The sequence below is a fragment of the Cinclus cinclus genome, chromosome 3 (genome assembly GCF_963662255.1).
Source record: "Cinclus cinclus chromosome 3, bCinCin1.1, whole genome shotgun sequence".
Classification (NCBI taxonomy): domain Eukaryota; kingdom Metazoa; phylum Chordata; class Aves; order Passeriformes; family Cinclidae; genus Cinclus; species Cinclus cinclus.
In genome coordinates, this window is record NC_085048.1 from 9,986,716 (window position 1) to 10,001,296 (window position 14,581).

Consider the following 14,581-nt stretch of genomic DNA (forward strand, 5'->3'; position numbering starts at 1 on the left):
AAAAAATTCCACCTCTCCAGACTTCAGATGTGCTGGTTTGTGCACATACCTATTTTGTTAGCAAATGGAAATATCCACAAGGAGCTAACTTTTTTTCTTTGTTTTACTTTCAACTCTTTCCCTCTTACTAATCAGATGAAGTTGAAAAAACCTGGATCAAGATTATTCATCCTGTAAACCCCAGCCTCACGCCAGTGTGACAGACTCTCCTAGCTCACATATGAGCTTTCAAATGCTGCGTAGGGTAGAGAACGTGGCTGCATCCTATGGTGTGGCATGGGGAGGAGTGAAGCCCTCTGCACTCTGCTGTGAAACAGCACACAGAGCTTCTGCTTTTACCTAAGAAACGTGTTAGACAGTCAGTGTGAATAATCTGGGTGATTAAGCAGAAAACTTTATTATTAATCAGTACAGGGAAAATCTTCCAGTTAGTTTTGGGGGGAAGCTCAATTTGTTGTAGCTCTGTATTATATCTCTGTTTTAGATTTCATAGGGTTATCATGTGCTTTTGCTAGCACATAGCTACTGCTCCTCAGTATTTTCTAATGGGATAGACGATATGGTGCTTTTAGTATAAAAGACTGTGTAAACTTAAACTTAACTGCAAAGCTGTCCTAACTCCTTTATTGTCCCATCACCACAACATTTGACATTGTTGGGAAACTGTCAGGATTTCACAGCTTGTTGCCATCTCTGCAGCGTGGTGAAAAAGTTACTGGAGTGAGGTCAGAACATGAACAGATCCTCCAATAACCTCATTTTGCTTGGAAACTGGGACAAAAGATCAGTGTGGATTCACTATTTTTATCTGGAAGTTAAAGAGAAGGAGTATTAGCTTTCACTGTACAGTTTGGCGCAGACTTCCAGACTTGCTGGGATTCCTTCCCTGAACACTTTTAGCATGGATTTTGAGCTGTTGCTGTCTGAGAGTTTTCTCACCTGTACCCAAAGCTGGTTGGTTTAGCTTGATTCACTTGGCTGGCATGAATTGGTCATGTGTTCACAAATAAGAAGTCCCTGCCTCAGGATGCTTGCTTTAAGCTTGTGTTAAGAGAAAAATAAACCAGAATAATACACAATCCGTACTTGCCTCTGTCTTCCTTTTATTCAAAATCAGGGACTATTTTCCCTAGCACTCACACATAGGCCTGCATTTAACAGCTCAAATCGTTCTGCTGACTGCACTCAGCTACTCATATGGTTAAAGTTATGCATGTGCCCAGGAGCCTCACTGATTTGTGGCCTAAGGTCACATCTATTAAAGCACATAACACAACACTAAAACCTCTCCTACTTATCCAAGCCCTGTTAATCTAAACTACTTTCATGTCTCTGTTCCATTTGGCTAATCAAGGCTTCAGTAGAGTTGCTCTGTAAGGATAAATACCAAAATCGGTTGAATTCTGCCCTCGACAAAGCACTTCTGGCTCCCAGAGCCTTTAATGAGAGCCCTGAGTGTGGATCTGAGGTTGGAATTTGGCTTTAATGAAAGGTGCATTTTTCAAGTCTTCTGTGAAGTGCTTCACAAAATGAGAGGTTTCAGTTTTTATACCCACGCATCATATTGTACTTACAGTTACCTTTGGCTGAACGATTCCTGGAATTTTTTGCTATCACATCCAAAGAAATGACACATTGTATTGCATATCAGCTGCACACACAAGAAAAGATTGTTCTGTAGGACAACACATTGAAAATGCTCTTGGATTATCCCTCATGTCTCAATTGCAATTTAACTTTATTTTTCTCAAACTCTTCTTTTCGTGTGTGTTCATTTGATTTTTTAGTAACCTTGGGGAGATGAGCATATCTAACTTTCTAGTTCTTCTCTTTGCTGTGGAAAAAAGGAAAGACAACCAATTGTTTTATAAAAATAGTTTTGCCAAGAAGTGATTTTTCATTGATGGTGAAAGCTTGATACTTAAAAATAGTATAAAATATATTTAGCTCTTGAACTATGAGAAAAACAACAGTTAAAATGTTCAGTCTGCTGATTTACAAACAAGGTGTGCTCAGATGTATGACTATGCTGAGAAGATGCTGACAGTGAGAAAAAAAATCTTGTACTTGTGGTTCAAAAGCACATTTGTGCATTCAGTAGCTGAATATATTTTCAGTAGCCATATTCTGAAATCTGCAGGAGCTGAAACAGCACTGACAGACAGGGCCTCCCTCCTGCAAGGCCATTTCTTAGAAAATAAATTAAGAGAATTGTCTAGGATGAATGGAGTGAATTCCTCCCTGGACAGATTTATCTCTTCACATGGACATCAGAAGGGAGATCAGTGGCTAGTTTAGACTAGGCACATAACTTTAAAGGGTTTAAAATTAATGGGGTAAATCACAGCCAGGCTGTCTGGAGCTGGTTTCTGAGGGTCTTCAACATCTGAAGGAGAAATAGGGAGTTATCACTATTGAAGTCAGGATTAGGCGCTTCTCAAAGGTATCAAGTCAAACCAGCCTTCAGGCTGCCCAGTCTGGGGGAACAGGTGGGCATAGGTACCTAAATCTCAGGAATTCTTTCAGACCTGTTATGCCAGAGACACTGCTCTGACACTGCTCCCCAGCCTGGTATGTCCCCATTCAGTCCAGTAGCCCCTCTGACTCTGGCAGGGACCCAAAGGAGTGGCTCTGTAGGATCAGTGCCTGTCTAGCCCCTGCCCCACCAAGTGGGAGGTCTTGAAGTCTTTGCTGTCTGTTGACTCACCTTTGGGAGAAGGATGAGACCACTGTCACTGCAGTTTCTCCTGCACCAGGCACTTTTTGGAGAAGCAGGTAACTATTTGGAAGTTTTGAATGAAGGGTCAGTGAGCCATGCCCCAGTCTCCATCTCCATTTCCAGGTGCATGGAAACCCACTGTAGCCTGATATGCAGGGATGGAGATAGGTTCCAGCAGTGCATGGATGAGTAATTCTAAAGCTCCAGAGAAAACTCATTATTTCTGCTAAAGCTCATTTCCTAGCTTAACTCTTTCTGAGTGATGAGTCTGCTTTTTAGGTCCAGTGGGTGCTGTGGTTGAGAGTGTGTAGTTTAGCTGCAAGAGTAAAAGTTTTTTGTAAACTGCACCTAATATTTTCAAGGATTCAGAAAATATACGATTACTACCATGTTTTGGCACTTGATCACTGCTGAGAATTTAAAAAATTGAAATAATTGAAAGAATGACATTTAGTCTCAGTCTTTTTGTGTTTAAATTGCTCCGCTAATTACACAGTGAGATAGTATTTCTTGTCTCAATAGGAGTATGCCTTAATCACATGATATGATCTGATTTCTTGGTAAGAATTATTTTTCAGATCTGACTTTTTTTTATGAGTCCAAGGTCCCAGAAGGATTTAAGATTCTAATTTTAAATGCAAGCTAAGTGTATAAGCACTTTTAGTAATTTGGGCAAGAGTCAATATTTAGCTGGTTTTATGGCAAGCTCCCTTTAGATCACAAGAATTCAGAGAGAATATTTTCTTGTTTTAATGGACCTTTTCTAGGAGAAGCATTTTATTACTGGGAAAGTTTTCCTATCTAACACAGATTTTGGGTTAGAATCAAATAAAGCTTAACAATGTGTATTCATTTTTGACACTTAAATCACACATTCATCCTTTTTCAGTGAAGGTAAAAGTTATTGATTCCTTTAATGTACAGATTCTTCAATCTTTAGAAAGAGGGTAAGACAATAAATTTATATATTTATTTTTTGTCTTCAATACTAGCACAACCCTCCTCCCCTTCCAAATTCTTACTGTCATCATAGCAGTTCAGTGCTGATGATTTAGTGAACTGGATTGAGGAAGACAAGCAATCCAGCATGTAGAATCTGACCTTCCCATTGCACTGTTGCACAACTTCTTAGTTTTACTAATCAAAAAGCATTCACCCTCCTCCTTTTTTTTTTTTTTTTTTTCAAATGAGCAAAAGATTGAAATATAGAGGGACAGAGGGGTCTTGGAAATGATCAGGGAAAGACACCTATACATTTTTCTGGTTTGGCTCTCTTTTAAGCATTTCTTACAGATCTGAAATCTGATATTATTTGCATTGTTCTTCAAATATCAAAATAGGACTAAATCCCTTAAGATTCCTATTATACTTAAACACTGGAACATGTCCAATCACATGACTTCTCATATGCTGTCTTCATCAATTGTTGGCATATGAATCATGATAAATTGAGATGGACAAGACATCAAGTGCATTTTAGCTCTACAGCAGCTAAATTCACAGGGACTTCCAGTGCACTTGTACATGTCGTGAAGGACCACGATGCTCATGCTTGAGCTGTGGTGTGTTCAGTGCTTGCTGCTATTCCATTAGGTCATACAGTGGGAAAAAGTACAAAAATAACAAACTTGTTAGTCTGATAATTGCAGGCTTGTTAAGCGATATTCCATTTCTGGTGTTTCTTTTTCCTCTCCATTGCTCTGATTAATGACTACTCAAAACAAATACAAAAAAGCCTCCTGTAAAAAAAGGAATAAAATCATATTGCACCTGAAGAGTCTTTCACTAGATTTTCTAATGTAAACTGTGCATTTGAATATGTTGCTACAGAAATGAAAACACCACTACTGTATCCCATTGGGTTTATACATTCAAATGACATCCAACTTTTGAGAAAATAATCAACTTATTTGTGACTTAGGAGTGCTCTGAATGTGGCTTTTCTAACTGAAAATTCTGTTTCTAATGTTCTTCTAGAACAAGAATTGCTTGTGTTAGGACCTTCCCCTTCTCTGTGCTTTGTGGTAGAAACCTGAATTTCAGTGGAAAGTTTCCCATGGACTTTGAGGACTTCAGGAGAGACCCAAAACAGTAGGAACTCTCGAGCCTCTTCTTTCAGTGGAAGGAAACAATTTTGTTTTAGCAGTTCATGATGGAGAGGTTTTGTGAAATGAGTCTTGTTCTCTCTTTGCCTCAGATGAATTTGTGAGAGGATTTTGATAGCAAGTTATTATTAAGCACATTTATTACTATTTGATATGGACACCCTCATGTAGCATAAGACATTTCTGTGTTAATCTGTTTCAGTCATTGTTTCAATGTTACTGTATTTCAAAAAAACATCACCCAGGAACATTACAGAGTCTTCAGGGAGCTTCTCAGCTAGATCAGCTGGAACTCAGGTTGAATTCTTAATGAAGTCCTCACAAAAATTGCCCACAGTTATGTTGGACAACATTTTGAGCATCCTTTGTGGTGCATTTTCTACAGTGCATGGGAAATTGCCTCCTTCTCAAACTGAGAAGACAACTGCCACACCCTGACTGTGGGCATCCTGCTAAATGCCATTTCACTGAAAGCCAGGATTTCACAGGTCCACCCAGGGATACATTCCCTTTTAAGGGTGGTGAGGCACTGGAACACATTACCTGGAGAAGTTATGGATGCCCCATCCCTGGAAATGTTCAAGGCCAGGATGGATGGAGCTTTGAACAACCTGGTCTAGTGGTATGTGCCCCTCCCCATGGAGAAGGATTGGGACAAGATGATCTTTAAAGCCCCTTCAAGCTCAAACTGTGCCATGACTATATGAAAAATCTCAAGTGTTTTAAAAGCTGCTTTTTAAAAGGGTTACTTGCTGTGAACCAGAAGGCCTTTCCTGCAGAATGGACTTTTTTTGGAGCACAAGTCAAACCTTCTGCAAATTTCCTTTCAAAAAGCATTTAATTATGTCACTAAAATGAAACAGAAGAATTTAATAAAAAAAATGGTGCTAGTTCTGTGTTGTGAATTTTTTACTCCCTGATGTGGTCTCCGAGATCAGTACAAGACCTCCTTGAAATCATGTAGGTTGCACCTCAGGTAGCTCATTGAAATATAAGAAAGATCTGCAGGTGGATATTTGCTGTGCAAAGATTATTAGTCTTTGAAAAAGAAAAGGTATTACTCTTTGAAACACAGGCAAGCGGCATTGTGGGAAGGCATAACACTGAACAATTGAAAATAAAATGAAGGAGAGCTCCAGAACTAACCAGAGCAACTGCAAAGACCCCAGCCAGCTCTGCTGTTCAAACACGTCTGCAGTTTAATGAGCCTTTTACCCCTTGTAACTTTACCATTCCATGAAAAATGACTCATAGATGAAATTCATCAGTTTGACATGGAAGGATGCCATTTATGGGCAGAAAAATATATATTTTTTTTATATGGGAACAAAATTTTCTATTACTTTTGCAATTTCAACTTGCTACTTTGAAGCTGTGGTGCCCATGGCTTTTATAAACCAGTAAGGTTCATTGATTTCAAGTCAATTAATTATTTCCTCAAAATTTTTTAACTATAATAAAATTGTGCCTGTTAAGATGGAGAGCCATGTCCTCACATTGAACTTTAGTCACCTGAACTTTCTCATTCATAGCTCATGGTGGAAGACCTTACTTAGCTTTAGTGTCCACCCCATAGACTGCTGCTGGTATCTGAGTGAGTGGACAGCCTGTCCCTTTGCTACATGGATAGGGTGTGATAAGAGGAATCCCTCATACTACGAGGAGAAAACAAATGGATTAAAGAGGGAAAATATTGAAAGCTGTACTCTGCTTTAAATGAGGAACGCCATATCAACATGAAGAGGGGGTCTAATTCACTATCTTTTCTCTTTATAAATTAAAATGGTGGTTTTCTGCTTTCCCTTTTCTTTGCCATAGGTACATGCAAGAAGCTTTGATGATTAACTGAAGTATTCTTAATGGTTTACTTTTCATTAGAACCCCTTTCATCTCTTAATTATTCATTTTAACTAACTTCTGTCTACTTTGTATGTAGTTCTTCATTTTATTTATATTTTAAAGACCCTTCATGAGGCTTTTTGCACACAGTGCACAAGACTTTATATCCTTGCTTAACCAAACTGGCCTTTGTTGCCCTTTTCTGTGTTTAGATTATAACCAGGATGAATTTCACTTGTGGTCTCTCCAGCTGTTTTTTAAGTAGTTCCCACTTTTCTGCAGCAGATTTCCTTCACATTAGAAGATTCCAATCAAAATTCCATAGGGTATTTTGCCTTCTCTTTAAGTCAGCTTCCCTTCATGTTTCTTTTCCACAGGTCCTAGCTCATATGAATCCTACAAATACAGTGTTATAATTAGAACTATGTGAACACAGTACTTCCATTTCTCAGAGGTTCCTGCAAACATTTGCTTTGGGTTTCATCCATATGAGCTTCCATTCCTTGGTAATTTTGACTTTGAATTTAATATGTGAACAAACCAAACATCACTGAGGTCAAACTCAATTCCAGTGAATCAGTGTTAGGAAGCTCTGAAAAAAACCCCAACAAAACATCTCCCAAAAAACCCCATGAAATTTTACATTCTTTGGGGTAGAATCCACAGAGCTTAAATGTTGACATCAATAGTTACCTGCCCATAGCGAAACTTTAAACCTAGAAAATCAGTGCTTGACTTCTCAAATATAAACAGTGAAGGGGTTACATATATATAATATTTATGTCATGTATAGGATAATATTTATATTATTTATATAAATCGTGAGCCCTTATCCTACAGGGGTTCGTGGCTCCTTGTTTTAGCCTGGAGTACAGCACCTGGGCACACCTTCCCGTCTCGACAGGCTGGGAGAGAGCTCCCTCTCCTGTTTCCCTCTGGATCAGGATGTGCCCTCATGACCCCCACATCTGGCCAGATGGGTTTTCCTGATATCAGACCCAACTCAGTGTGCTTGTTTTCGAGGTTAGATCTGGGGCAGCCTCGAGTTACCTGCCTTTCACACTAAGAAAACTATTCCACTCTCTTATTTTTGTATTGTTTTTATTTCTGTCTCCAGTTAAATAGTAAGCCGTGTTCAAGGAGGCAACCCAAACTGCCTAACATCAAACTGTGCAGTATTTCTTGAAAAGGTCTTTCAGTGTAGAATAGGAACATTGGAAGATCTTATTTTCCCATTTTATTTAGGCGCTTCTGCTTTTTTCAAAGGAAGAGAAATTGAAACTTTAAACTAATTAACTTATTCATTATTGTAGGATGAAAGAATGAAGTGAGGGGAATAAGAATGTTTGCACTGAAATCACTTTAGAAATTGTTTCTGCTCTGTTTTAAGAGAGGTGGTCATTTTGCAATGGTCCTTCACTTTAACAGTTACGTGTGCATTGAAATTATAACTTGTCAAAATTGATTTAAAATATGCTAATGCCTTTTCCACAATTCCTTGAATCTATTCCCTGGATCTATTCCCAAATCTATTCCTTGAATCACGAAGCTGTGCTCTTTTTTTGTGAAGCATCCCAGCCGTAAAGACGCAAAAATTGCACCATCAATCTTACAATTATCAGTCTCTTATTCTTACTGTGTGGACAAGCCTACAGATGGAATGTCATCTCCTCACTCCTGAGTTTGGCAATTGCTGTGAGTTACTGCCCAGGCACCCAACATAGTTTGTGGTCACTGTGTGTTGGATCTGGAACTGCTTAAAAAGGTTGGAATCGACTTAAAGCTTCATGTTGGTTGCTTTAGGAAGAGGGTAGCAAAAGGGCAGGAGAGCTTTAATTTATCTAGTGAGTATTGTTGACATTTTTTGTGTTAACAACGTTAGGAAGTTGCTGACAGTTTGTTTTCTTTATTTTTTTCTTGTTTTGCTTAGAATTCTTCAATGGGAACGGAGTTTTTCATGCCGAATGAAAACAAATTGCAAGTCACAACAGAGTATAAAGGAAGGTGGAATTTTCCTTTCCAGACGTGGCATTCGCTGGAAACCATAAAAATGAAATAACAAATTACAGAATGGAGATAATAGCATTTTAGAAAGCCACATTAAATTAGAACAGTTGAAGGCAAATTCTTTGCAGCCGTTAGCGCCAAATTATGGACAGAAAGCCAAGAGGATTCTTAAAGATCTTTTTCTTAATTAATTTAACATTTTCCTTGTTGGCCTGCAGTGTGAATAACGTGTGTCTTCCCCATGGGCTACAGCTGTCTGGTTTGTTCAGCCTTGGAAGCTGAGGGATGGTTTTCCTGCCCGGGACAGGTTGGGATGGGGAGGGAGGCAGGGGCGGTGGGAGCCCACTGGAGGGCAACCGAGCTCCGTCTGTGTGACCCCCGCTTCTGCCTGACCCTTTGGAGACAGTTTTGATCTGAACTCTAATAGCAGTTTACATTTCCACGTCCGTATTAGATCTGGGGTTTCATAAAACCAGGCCAGCTCTATATGTTTTTGCTCTCTCAAATATTACATCGTCTATTTATACTGTGTGTTTTTGTAGCCCATGATGTAATATGACAAAATTTCAGCCATGTGCATCACACATGCAAGTCCGAGCACAGCTGGGTTGTGTAGCATGGCTGAGGTAATGTCAAGAAATTTCATATTATATTTAAAATGACACCTGTAAAAATAATCTTCAATTTGTAATTTAAATACTGTAATACTCAATTATGTGAACTGACAGGAAGTGTCCCAGTGGTTTTGGAAAATAACATTCTTTTATCCATTGGACCTTTGATGCATTTTTGAACAGCCTTAATGGAAGTTCAGATCATGACCTTCTGCTTTGAGGGAACACAGTCAGGGAGGAATAAAATCTTCTTCTGCTGCAAGGTGAAGTCTTCTCTCTGCATATATTTTTTGCTTTCTTGGAATAAAATGTCAACTGTGCTCATTTCATCATTATCCAAGCTCAAGGAGAGCTCAAAACTGTAAATCTAGCCTAACTAGTTGTGGGCCTTGCTTACGGCAGCACATGCATGTCATCTGTGAATATTTATCCTGCTTTACTCCTAATGAGAGGCTTCGAAGGTTTTCCTGCAGTTTGCCTCAGTAGCAATCAGTCTATTAATGTGGGAGTGAGGTTTGTGACTTGGCCATTGAAAAAGCTCAGGAGTCTTCCAGATGCAGGAATAAGTTTCAAAGATCTACTGAGCTGCTTCTTAAGTATGTCTTCTTTGCTTATTTGGGGGTGGGGGAGTGGTGGGAGAATGACAAGATACAGGCTTTGTATAAGTAGGTTATGAATGTGATAGCTCTGGGACTTCCCCCACTGCAAATTACACCTTCTTCCCTAATTCTGTGGCATTTCCCTTATCCAAGAGCTGTTTCTTAAGCCTCTTATGAGCCTTAATAGCCACCCCCACAACTTGTACCTGCTTCTGGCTTCTGCAAAATCGAAGAGATTTATCTTACGTCCTTTTCCATCATGTACTTTTGAAACACTGAATGTGACTTCCAGAGAGCTGTGCTTTGTGCCACTTATATAAACTCTGTTCTTTCCATTCAACTCTGGTAACCTGATACTGCACAATAAATGCTAATAAGTTTCCTGCAGAGTAGTGCTCTTAAGACAGCTTATTTTTCACCTCTCCTTTCATGTTGTTCCCTTATTGATGACTCAGTCCATACCACAAGCGTTCTTAAAGAAGATAAAATGTAAATAACAGTGGAAGATGCTGGTCTGATAAGGCACTCAGAAGGACACAGGAAATGCTTCATAAAGAACATTTTTTCTGCACCCGAAGTTGCCCCTTTTAAGTCACTGCCTATTACTCTTTGTAGGCCATTAAGGACAAAATGTTGCATTAAATAATTAACAACAGCAAATTAATGCTTTGGTCTACTGCAAATCAAGGACATATGCCTTTACTGACCACCTTGTAGGCTGGACAGGGGATTGTTTTCTGTTGATAAAAAGCTGTCCCAGTCATATTCTTTGTGGATGAAACTCACCTGCAGCATTGCATTGGGAGAAACTCTCCTGCAATACTGCATCAGGACCCCTGTGGATATGCACATGGGCAATCAGGAACAAAAAGTGTGGGAGGGCTTTTTCTGACAGGGAGAAACTCTGTCAAGCGCAAAACAAATGTGTAGTAACTGCCTGCCATGGCTGCACGTGCAGGAGGCATCAAACCTTCGTGTCCCCTTTCCCTGCCCAGAGAAGGGTGGCCTGTTACTGAGGGCATCCATCCAAGGGCACCCTTGCCCATATCACAAGCCTTCTCCTTCCATCTCCTCTAGCTTCTGTGTGCTGAGTTTCCGTCCCTGGACATTGCTCTGTGGTAAGGGTGTGTGCAGGTCCCAGGAAGATCATCTCCCTGCATGTTGTGTGGAGAAGCCTATGGAGGAGAAGAGACAGCTGGCAGGGCCACCTGCATAGCGGGAGAGGTGGGTGCAGGAGGGGCAGGGCTGCTCTCTGGGGCAGGCAGCACTGTCAGCCGGGGTCTGCAGGAACATCTCTCCTGAGGTGTTTGCTGCTGTTGCCGCAGGAGCTGAGTGTGGCAGTGCTGTGGGGCCGTGCCCAGGGAGGGGACAGAGCTCACAGACAGAGCAGTAGACAGTGTGTGCCCTGAAGAGCTCCCTACACCGATGCTTTAAGGCAAAGAACAACACAGCAGAGCCCTGTTTAATGCTCAGTGAGGAAGGAGAGCACATCTTTCCCTGCTGCCTCAAGCAACAGACAATAGGAAGGAAGTGCTCTGCTCTTAAAAGTTTGTTTCAGTCTCATGTTTTGAAAGAGCAGGTCACTTCAAAGTCCCACCATAAAATTACGACATGCCATCTGCTTGTTACGAATGCGCAAGGGAAGTTATTGGTGCTTCTGCCTTGTTTCTGTGATCCAAATGTATGTATGTGCCAATTATTTATTTTATTTTTAAATAGACTTGTTCAATTTTCTCCCACTCTTCCAATGCTTCTTACCCCAAACATCTTGGGATGTCAGCCATTGGGGGAGCAGACCACATGTGCCTGCGCTGCTCTGCTCATCTGTTTGTTCAGATGTAAAAGGACCTCAGTGTCCATGACAAAACCCAGCGAGGGCAACTGTCAGGTTCCATGTGGTGCAAACGTGTGTTTTTGTTGAAGCAGGCTAAATCCAGTGGCTGATATTGTGCAGCTTCCCTAACAGTTGTAAGCCACAAAGCAGTTCAGGATAGGGGCCCTTGATGTGCTATTTCTAGACCTGATGGCCTGGCAAGATTGTTGGTTTGTCTTGCTGTGCATCTCAAACTACAGACTTTTACCCATATGCTCTATTAGCAGCCTTTTTTAGACAAAGTTTTTAAATCCTCAGTCACTCCAACCATTGGGTACCTCTCATTAGTGCTGACAGAAGCGGGATTCAGTTCTTCCGTCTGCTGCTGTCACTTAAAATGTTGCTCATCTTGCCAAAATTCGGGTGCCTGGCCCAAGTCAGTCATTCAGATTTTGTCTACAGTCAATGCACAGCTATCTGCAGGTCCAAAGGGCAATTTTTTCAAGTTGTTGAGACCTATAGTAGGATGGGTTGGAACATGATCATTTATCTCATTTTTTTTTAGAGGGATGTTGAACAAGAAGCTTGGGTTAGATTGCTAACTTTTACAGCACTAGGGTGGTATGACCTCTGCATTTAAACCCTTACTGTCAGAGTGCTTTCTGTGAACATTGGATAATAATAAAACCTCTGAAGGGATTGTCCTACTAGGTTAATGGAGCATGGTCTCAATCAGAGCCTTAAAAATGCTTCCTTATAGAAACAGTAACTGATCTCAGTGGGGTTATTCCTGATTTATGCCAGTGTAAGAGAAGGACTGATTCTCAGGTTTCCTATTGCATTCAAGCTAGCTAATTTTTCACATTCTTACCAATTTGGGGCTGAGTGCTTTACTTATTTGTATGACGTTTACATATATTTTTAACCGGTACTTGTTAAAAATAAACTTTTCATCAGTGAACAGTCCAGGGTGGACAGATGACTCACATGTGCTAGTGGGAATGGGATGAATCAGCAGCACCATTTGATTCATAGCACAGTCTTTCGTAGAGCAGCTGCATCTGGAGAGACTGGACATGCTCCATGTTTTGGTGTGTTGCAGTCCTGTCCCCAGCATGACTCTCAGACACCAGAGCCATGGGGCTCACGGCACTGCGAGGTGCAGAAGAACCTATGCCAAGCCAGCACTGGATGTGTTTTCAGCTCTCCCTGGCATCAATACATGCTTCCCACAGCAAACTGACTTGTTCTGGCATTGTTGTCTCTGCACACCCCCAGCCCTGGGGCAGGCGGCTGGAGGTGTGACGGCTCAGCTCCTGGTCTGTTCATCTGTCTTTGGTGGTGGCTGGGACATCAGCTGGGACATCAGACAATCAGCTGGGCAAGACCTTTGCTACCGCCCCTATGTGTCATCTGAGGCTGGCTATGCCCAAGTGCAGTGAAAATTGACTTCCCACATCCATGCATTTCCCAGGCATTTCCAGGAGATTAAGCCCTCCATAACACAACGTGGTCATGATCACAGAGTTATTACTGTACCCTTAAAGTTATATTGAGTCTATAGATATACGTATTTATGCCTTTCTGCTAACCCAACTATATGTTTTCAGGCCTTAAAGCTGCAAGACATTTTTTATATTTGTTATTGAGAGCAGATGTGCCCAATTCCAATCATATTCTACTGAAGAATGTCAGGGTTGTGAGAGGTCGAATGGTGAATGCCTTTCAATCTCAATTATTATTTCCTCCACTCAATTGCCACAGCAGGGAGACTACAGTTGTTAATAGAGACCTTAAAAATATTCAAATGTTTTACAGATCAAAACCTCTCTTGTGCTCTTTCTTTTGCCTCCTTCTAGTCTTGAAAACTACTCTGGCTGTGCTGCTACTTCATCCTGGGAGTGGAGCTGATCCTTTGTCCAAATACTCCAACTAGGGGCACTGAGGACATGCTAACCTGCTTTAGAGTGCCATCTAACCCAGAAACCAACTCCTTTTGGGGACTTGTGACCACACACCCTGCCATCTGTCCTGCAGATTCATGGTCTTTCTGACAGGACCTTGCCTTACCTGTTGGCCTGCATCCACCTCTGCCTTTTCCCAAAAGGAGCGCTCCCAGGGGCCTTAGATGGAAGGTGCCAGGAGCACCTTTGCAAAATACTTTAAAATTCTCTTTTCTTTCTGAACTATGGATTTGGCAGCAACCAAAATGGATGGGAAAAGTGCTGGAAGGAGAAGGGCACAGGAACCAGATCTGTGCATAAACCCAGCTCAGAAATACAGCCTCAGTTTCCTCTGCTGTCCTCAGGAATAGTTAAGGGATGCATTCGGATTTCTTGCAGGCTCCATGGAAACAATCATGCTGAAGACCAGAAAAGTCCAATTTTAGATCTATGACAGGTTCTTCCCTTTCTGGGGCCTTGGAAGGAGGATTATGGAAGAAGCTGTGATTAATGCCCTCTTCTCTGGGAGGAAGAAAACATGATTGTGCATTCTTTCCTAGTCCCATCCATCATCCTCAGTGATGCTCATGGGGAAGCTTATTTCTCCACAGGCAATATTTGCAGAACTAATTTCCAAAAAAATAGGAGTGACTTTAGATAAAAAACCCAATAATTTTGCAATTATCTGCAATGATTTAACATTTATTGATTTTCTCAGTCAGACTTTTTTTCCTCTCTCTTCAGAACAGCTATTTAATATGACTGTTCAGTTTTTCTTGTGGTATTTTTTTGCACCGAAAATGTGTGGTGGGCAAATTGTAACTGTGGTGTCAAGGCAGAGACTTGAAGGGTAATTGGGAGATTTTAAAGAACACATTTCTTAATTATTTAAAGATTTAGATTTAAAGAAATGAACTTCTTGTCCTTTTTTAGTCTGGCCCC